This window comes from Gorilla gorilla, chromosome 5, assembly GCF_029281585.2.
Source record: "Gorilla gorilla gorilla isolate KB3781 chromosome 5, NHGRI_mGorGor1-v2.1_pri, whole genome shotgun sequence".
NCBI lineage: Eukaryota > Metazoa > Chordata > Mammalia > Primates > Hominidae > Gorilla > Gorilla gorilla.
The window spans coordinates 24,936,993-24,945,231 of NC_073229.2; positions in this window are offsets into that span (position 1 = coordinate 24,936,993).

Here is an 8,239-nt window from a genome sequence, read left to right on the forward strand (position 1 = left end):
GCAGCAATGGCTGTCCAGTTTTCTTTAGTTTCCTTTTCATCTATTTTGGATTTGAGTTGCTGGAGTAATATAGCAGTTCATGAAATCAATCTGAATATTAGGTAATCTTGGTCTGGACCAGTGTGAGATGTCATAAAGATGAGGAAATAAATCATATGCTTACTATTGTCAATCACCTCCTTAGAGCTGTGCTTTTTCATTTAATTTTCTAAACATCTCTATGAGCTGGATATTATTTACTTAGGAGAAAACAGACCCAGAGAGGTTAGTAATTTACTCAAAGCTTCAAAACGCTAGCAAACGGCAGATGCAAGATTTGAACAAGGCTATCTGGTTCCAGATTCCATACACTACTGACCTAGGACATTTGCTATTCTACTCCTGCATTTTCTGCTTCAGGTCTCCTTGTCCTGGAGGCTGTAAATGCAGCTTGGACCCACTGCCACCACTACCTACAGTCTGCTAAAGTCACAGCCTGATGGTGCTGGGCTGAATCAACCAAATTCCACTCTGCCAGGCCACCAGTGGCACCGCTGCTGTGTTGCTGCTGCTACTAGGGCGCCCAGCATAAGTGGAGGGCCTCCTCTCACTTTGCTGCTGCCTCTGCTCCCGTGCACGCTACCAGTGTTGCCACTCTATGTCAGAGCTGTGTCTGGAATAGCATTCTTGGTCTCACTGACTTTAAGAATGAAACCGCAGACCCTCGTGCTGAGTGTTACTGTTCTTAAAGTCCAGAGTTTGTTCCTTCATCATGTTCGGATGTGTTCCGAGTTTCTTCCTTCTGGTGGGTTCGTGGTCTCACTGGCTCGGGAGTGAAGCTACTAGACCATCGCAGTGAGTGTTAACAGCTCTTAAGGTGTTCATTCCTCCCGGTGGGTTCATAGTCTTGCTGGCTTTAGGAGTGAAGCTGCAGACCTTCGTGGTGAGTGTTACAGCTCATAAAGGCAGTGAGCAGCAGCAAGATTTATTGCAAAAAACAAAGCTTCTGAGAGGTGACAGCATGCTGGCAGTACTCAGCCCTCACTCGCTCTTGGCGCCTCCTCTGCCTGGGCCCCCACTTTGGTGGCACTTGAGGAGCTCTTCAGCCCACCGCTGTACTGTGGGAGCCCCTTTCTGGGCTGAGCAAGGCCGGAGCCAGCTCCCTCAGCTTGCAGGGAAGGTGTGGAGAGGCACGGGCGGGTGGGAAATGAGGCTGCGCGCGGTGCTTGCCAGCCAGCATGAGTTCCGGGTGGGCGTGGGCTTGGCAGGCCCCACACTGGGAGCGGCCAACTGGGCCAGGCAGGGGGCAGTGAGGGGCTTAGAACCTGGGCCGGCAGCTGCTGTGCTCGATTTCTCGCCGGGCCTTAGCTGCCTTCCCCGGGGGGCAGAGCTCGGGACCTGCAGCCCACCATACCTGAGCCTCCCCCGCCCCCATGGGCTTCTGTGCGGCCGGAATCTCCCCGACCAGCGCCACCCCTTGCTGCACGGGGCCCAGTTCCATCGACCACCCAAGGGCTGAGAAGTGCGGGTGCATAGGCACGGGACTGGCAAGCAGCTCCACCTGCCGCCCCAGTGCGGGTTCTACCGGGTGAAGCCAGCTGGGCTCCTAAGTCTGGTGGAGACGTGGAGAACCTTTATGTCTAGCTCAGGGATTGTAAACACACCAATTAGCACCCTGTGTCTAGCTCAGGCTTTAGTGAATGCACCAATCGACACTTTGTATCTAGCTACTCTGGTGGGGCCTTGGTAGAACCTTTGTGTCCACGCTCTGTATCTAGCTAATCTAGTGGGGAGGTGGAGAACCTTTGTGTCTAGCTCAGGGATTGTAAACGCACCAATCAGCGCTGTGTCAAAACAGGCCACTCGGCTCTACCAATCAGCAGGATGTGGGTGGGGCCAGATAAGAGAATAAAAGCAGGCTGCCCTTAGCTTAGCAGTAACAACCAGCTCCAGTTTCTTTCCACGTTGTGAAAGTATTTGTTCTTTTGCTCTTCAGACTCCTACTGCCTTTATGAGTTGTAACACTTATTGTGAAGGTCTGTGGCTTTGTTCCTGAAGCTAAGGTGGTCACGAACCTACCAGGAAGAGTGCTATAACTCAAAATATGTCGCCTTAAGAGCTGTAACACTCACTGTGAAGGTCTGTAGGTTCATTCTTGGGCCAGTGAGATCACAAGCCCACCAGAAGGGAGAAACTCTGGACACACTGCCTTTAAGAACTGTAGTACTCACTGTGAGGGTCTGTAGCTTCATTCTTTTAAGTCAGTGAGGCTAATGAGTCCCCCACTTCTAGACACAGTGGAGTGGGACCTGAACAGGTTGCTACTGATTCAGGCAGCCTGCTTTTTTTTTCCTTTTATCTAGCTTCACCACATCCTGCTGGTTGCTCTGCTTTACAGAGCTGATTGGTGTGTTTACAATCCCTGAGCTAGATACAAAGTTCTCCATGTCCCCACTAGATTAGCTATACACAGAGTGTCAATTGGTGTGTTTACAAACCCTGGGCTAGACACAGTGATGACTGGTACATTCACAATCCCTTAGCTAGACATATTCTCCAAGTCCCCACCAGATTAGCTAGATAGAGTGCCAATTGGTGCATTCACAAACCCTGAGCTAGATACAGGGTGCTGATTGGTGTGTTTATAAACCTTGAGTTAGATACACAGTGCTGATTGGTGTGTTTATAATCCCTCAGCTAGGCAGAAAGATTCTCCAAGTCTCCACCAGATTCAGGAGCCCAGCTGGTTTCACCCAGTGGATCCCGCACCGGGGCTGCAGGTGGAGCTGCCTGCGAGTCCCGCGCGGTGCGCCAGCACTCCTCAGCCCTTGGGTGGTCGATTGGACTGGGCGCTGTGGAGCTGGGGGTGGCGCTTGTTGGGGAGGCTCAGGCATGGTAGGCTGCAGGTCCCGAGCCTTGCCTTGCCCCACAGGGAGGAAGCTAAGGCCTAGCGAGAAATCAAGCACAGCAACTGCTGGCCCAGGTGCTAAGCCCTTCACTGCCCGGGCCGGCTGGCCGCTCCGAGTGCGGGGCCCGCCGAGCCCAAGCCCACCCTGAACTTGCGCTGGCCCGCAAGCGCCGCGCGCAGCCCTGGTTCCCGCCTGCGCCTCTACCTCCACACCTCCCCGCAAGCTGAGGGAGCCGGTTCTGGCCCTGGCCAGCCCAGAAAGGGGCTCCCACAGTGCAGCGGCGGGCTGAAGGGCTCCTCAAGCGCTGCCGGAGTGGGCGCCAAGGCCGAGGAGGCCCCCAGAGCGAGCAAGGACTGCCAGCACGCTGTCACTTCTCAGAGCTACCAGGGCCGCTGTCCCTGCTTTGAGGTGACTGTACCTTGCAGAGTTCTCCACTGACTCAGCATAATCTCCCTCCCCTACTTTGAGGCACCCTTTCATGAGTTTCAAATGAGACCTGCTCTGAGCTTGTTGATGTCTGACAGGTGTTTTGACAAATACATCCTTCTGTTTAACTTGCTACTCTCTCCTAACACCAGAAACAATTGATGGGAACTGTAATAGATGGTGAAGTTACAGACTTCATGCTGTACTCAAAATCACACCTGCTCTCCATCACGGCACCACCGTGTCTTACTGGCTTGCTTTCCCCATTCAGAGGACTGATTACTGAAGGGGACGACGTCTCATTCTTTATGGTAAAGAGATTCCTAGTAGGTCTGTCTCACCGGTTCTCAGATGTTTAGACGTAGCCTGAACATGTAAGGATAATTTAGTTTAGGCTTAACCTGTGACTTCCATTCCAATGATGATGTCATCAATCGATTACTATCGGATTTTATTTGGGACTTGAATTTTACACAACAGCTACTATTGGTACAACAGGAAAAATAAAGTATGCCTACTCTAGATATTACTGATGTGATGAATTTAGGGAAAATAACATGTAAACAGAAAACAGACCTGTGTGACTGTCCAATTAGTATTAAAAAATGACAGCTGTGATCAAGGAAGTAAGGGGCTCACCCTGACCAGTGTGCTCACCAATTCTGCATCACTGTGATCCACATTCTTCCCGTAATAAGCAGCTTTTCCTTGGTGCCCACCCAGAGCTCTCTGCCCTACTTGGTTCCAATCCTTAATTTATGGAATTATGAATTCCATTTACTAATTTATTTAAGTCTTTCCAAATCTTTCCCCATGTCTGCACCAATCTCTTTGAAGGGATTTCTTTTCAGGGAATATTCCATATCCTGGTGACTCTCCTTCATAGACCTCAGACAAATCCATAGTTGATTCTCCACATCTGTCATTTCATTCCCTTAGAATGTGTAAAAGCAGAGGATTCTTTCCCTTTGATTACTTAAGATTTCCCTCCACATCACTCACAAATGTGTTTGTTAAGTACTAGTGTTTGTTCTTTTATACCCCCACCAAGTAACTGTGTGGCCGAGAAACTCCCTCATGTCCTTTATTTTATTTTTTTGAGATGGAGTCCTGCTCTGTCACCCAGGTTGGAGTGCAGTGGCACAATCTCGGCTCATGGCAACCTCTGCCTTCTGGGTTCAAGCGATTCTCCTGCCTCAGCTTCCAGAGTAGCTGGGATTACAGGCACCCATCACCACGCCCGGTTAATTTTTGTATTTTTAGTAGAGACGAGGTTTCACCATGTTGGTCAGGCTGGTCTCGAACTCCTAACCTCAAGTGATCCACCCCCCCTCCCCTCGGCCTCCCAAAGTGCTGGGATTACAGGTGTGAGACACTGCGTCCAGCCGCTCATGTCCTTTAAATCTTTGCTCAACTGTCACCTTCTCAGTGAGGCTTACCTTGACCTCTGCTTTAAAATTCCAACCCTCCTGCCCCCACATTCTCCATTCCCCTCTGTTCTCCTCTTGTTCATAGTACTGGTTATCTCCTCTCACAATATAGTTCAGCCTGTCTCCTGTTGGTCACCTGTGAACATCTTGTGGCCAGGGAGTTTGTGTCTTAATGTTATAGAAGGGTGCCTGATACCCAGTGTGAACTCAGTAAGTATTTGTTGAATCAATGAAGGTATAGTGTTGTTACAAGTCACATCTTTCCTCCATAAATTTGAACCCAAGTTTGATTGTAAACCTAATAAGAAATGAAAAAACATTGAGTAAAAAACCCCAGAAACATTATGTTTATTATATATAAGCAAACGCTTAAGCATTCTTTCATGTAGCAAGGGCTAAAAAAAAAAAAAAAAAAAGAATTAGCTTTTGTGAACTATACCTCCAAGGAAAAAAACTCCTTTATGATCCTTATGAAAAGAGGGCACTATGGGAAAGGAAACAAGAAATAAGAACGACTTTAAAGGGAGTGCTGGCTCTCCAGCCCACCTCCTCACTTAGGAAGGCCTCCAATCCTTCCCCAGCACATACTTCATAGAAAAGAACAGATGAAGTCATAACTACCTGATCAGTCACCACAAGAACCCCCACTTACTTGCATCCTTGTGCTCAGGCTCTGCCTTTTTTTTTTTTTTTTTTTTTTTTGAGATAGGGTCTGGCTGTGTCTCCCAGGCTGGAGTGCAGTGAAACAGTCATAGCTCATTGTAACCTTGAACTCCTGGGTTCAAGTAAATCCTCCTGCCTCAGCCTCCCAAGTAGCTAAGACTACAGGCACACCACCATGCCCAGTGAATTTTTTTTTTTATAGAGATGGGGTCTCACTATGTTGTCCAGGCTGGTCTCCAACTCCTGGCCTCAAGCAGTCCTCCCACTTTGGCCTCCCAAAGTGCTGGGATTACAGGTATGAGCCATCAGTCCTTTCAGTTACAATAAAACGATGTTTAGAGGCCCATCAAAGGCCAACCACCATTTGTGGTTTAGATCCCATCTCCTGCTCAAGGACATGAGATTCTGAAAATAGCCCCCTCTTTTCTCCCTCACAATACATTTCTACTTCTCTAATTCATTATTTGAACATCAACAGACAAATATAATATTCTCTGTCTTTAAAAAAAAAACTCTCTCTTGGCCTTGGTTCCCCTTCAGCAATAGTCTAATTTCTCCGCTCCCTGACACAGTAAAGCATCAGTATTTTACCCCTCCATTTTCTTCTCAGTCTATTCCAACTGTGCTCTTATTTTTAACACTTCATTAAAATTTGCTAGGTCTAATGGCCCTCATGTGAGCCTTTCCTCCTCTCATTCTTGAGCACTTGTTTCTCGAGGCTCACCGACATCCATGCTTCTGGTTTTCCTTCCACCTCAGTAACCCCTCCTTCTTCTCTGCTTGGCACCTAAATATAGGCCTGCTAGAATGGGCACACTGTCTACTCTCTGTGTCTACAGGTTCTGTATTCTTGGATTCAACTGACTGCAGATCAAAAATATTGGAAAATAAAAATCACAACAATAAAGATACAAATAAAAGTATATTATAACAATTTACATAGCATTGATGCTATGTTAGATATTATAAGTAATCTAGAGCTGATTTAAAGTATATGGAAGGGTGTGTGTAGGTTATGTGCAAATAGTATGTCATTTTTTTTTTTTTTTGAGATGGAGTCTCGCTCTGTCTCCCAGGCTGGAGTGCAGTGGCACCATCTTGGCTCACTGCAAGCTCCGCCTCCAGGGTTCACCCCATTCTCCTGCCTCAGCCTCCCGAGTAGCTGGGACTACAGACACCTGCCACCATGCCTGCCTAATTTTTTGTATTTTTAGTAGAGATGGGGTTTCACCGTGTTGGCCAGGATGGTCTCGATCTCCTGACCTTGTGATCGACCCGTCTCGGCCTCCCAAAGTGCTGGGATTACAGGCGTGAGCCACTGTGCCCGGCCAAATAATATGTCATTTTAAGGAACTTGAGCACCCGCAGATTTGGGTATACATTGGGGGTCTTGGAACCGGCCCCCCTCAGATACTGAGGGATAACTGTACTACATAAGGCTGGGAAACTCACCTGCTTATATTCTGTAAGAGGCCTTAGAGGACACTCCATTTACCAAAGCGATGAGAAATGCACTGGTGAGAGGGGCTGAGAAGAACATTGGTCAGCTGTGCTCTGGAGGTCTGGGCTCAGGGCAGGAGATGCCGTAATGGAACTGCACTGACAGCAGTGGGAGTAAGGATGGGAATGGAGGCCAGACGGCAACACCTAATGGTCAGCAACAATGTGGGCACACTGCTCACAATTCTGCAGGGTCAGAATAGGGGAGAGAGGCTGGGGAACGGGCAAGGGGAGTAACCTGTAGAGAGTTATGGTAATAGCTGATAAAACACCTTCCTAGAGGCAAGACAGATGGGCACCCAACGACAGCATTGTTTAGTTTGTACAATTAAATAAATCAAGAGGCCGGGCGCAGTGGCTCACGTCTGTAATCTCAGCACTTTGGGAGGCCAAGGCAGGTGGATCACGAGGTCAGGAGATCGAGACTATCCTGGCCAACATGGTGAAACTCCGTCTATACTAAAAATACAAAAATCAGCCGGGCGTGGTGGCACGTGCCTGTAGTCCCAGCTACTCGGGAGGCTGACGCAGGAGAACTGCTTGAACGTAGGAGGTGGAGGTTGCAGTGAGCTGAGATTGTGCCACTGCACTCCAGCCTGGAGACAGAGCGAGACTCCATCTCAAAAAAGAAAAAAAAGAAAAAAAGAAATCAAGAAAAACCAGGAGGCTGAGGGCAGTCATCCCAATAAAAAGTTTTGATACTGCTGTGGTCTGAATGTGTCCCCTAAAATTCACATGATAATATTATAAGAGGAGGAGCCTTTCGGAGGTGATTAAGTCTTGAAGTCAGAGCCCTCATGAATGAGATCAGCAACCATATAAAAGCTCTGGAGAGAACTAGCTAGGCCCTTTTTGCCATTCTTGATTTTTTATTATTATTAGTTTTTGAGACGGAGTCTCACTTTGTCACACAGGCTGGAGTGCAGTGGCACGATCTCAGCTCACCACAACCTCCGCCTCCCAGGTTCAAGTGATTCTTGTGCCTCAGCCTCCTGAGTAGCTGGAATTACAGGCATGCGCCACCATAGCCAGCTAATTGTTGTATTTTTAGTAGAGACGAGGTTTCACCATGTTGGCCATGCTGGTCTTGAACTCCTGACCTCAAGTGATCCACCCACCTCAGCCTCTTGAAGTGCTGGGATTACAGGCACAAGCCACTGCACCCGACCTGCCATTCTTTCTGCCATGTGAGGACACAGCATCCATCACCTCTGGTGGCCACAGCAACAAGGAAGCAGAGAGCAGCCTTTACCAGACTCCGAACCTACTGGCACCTCGATCTCAGATTTCTAAACTCTGAGACTGTGAGAAATAAATTTCTGTTCTTTTTTT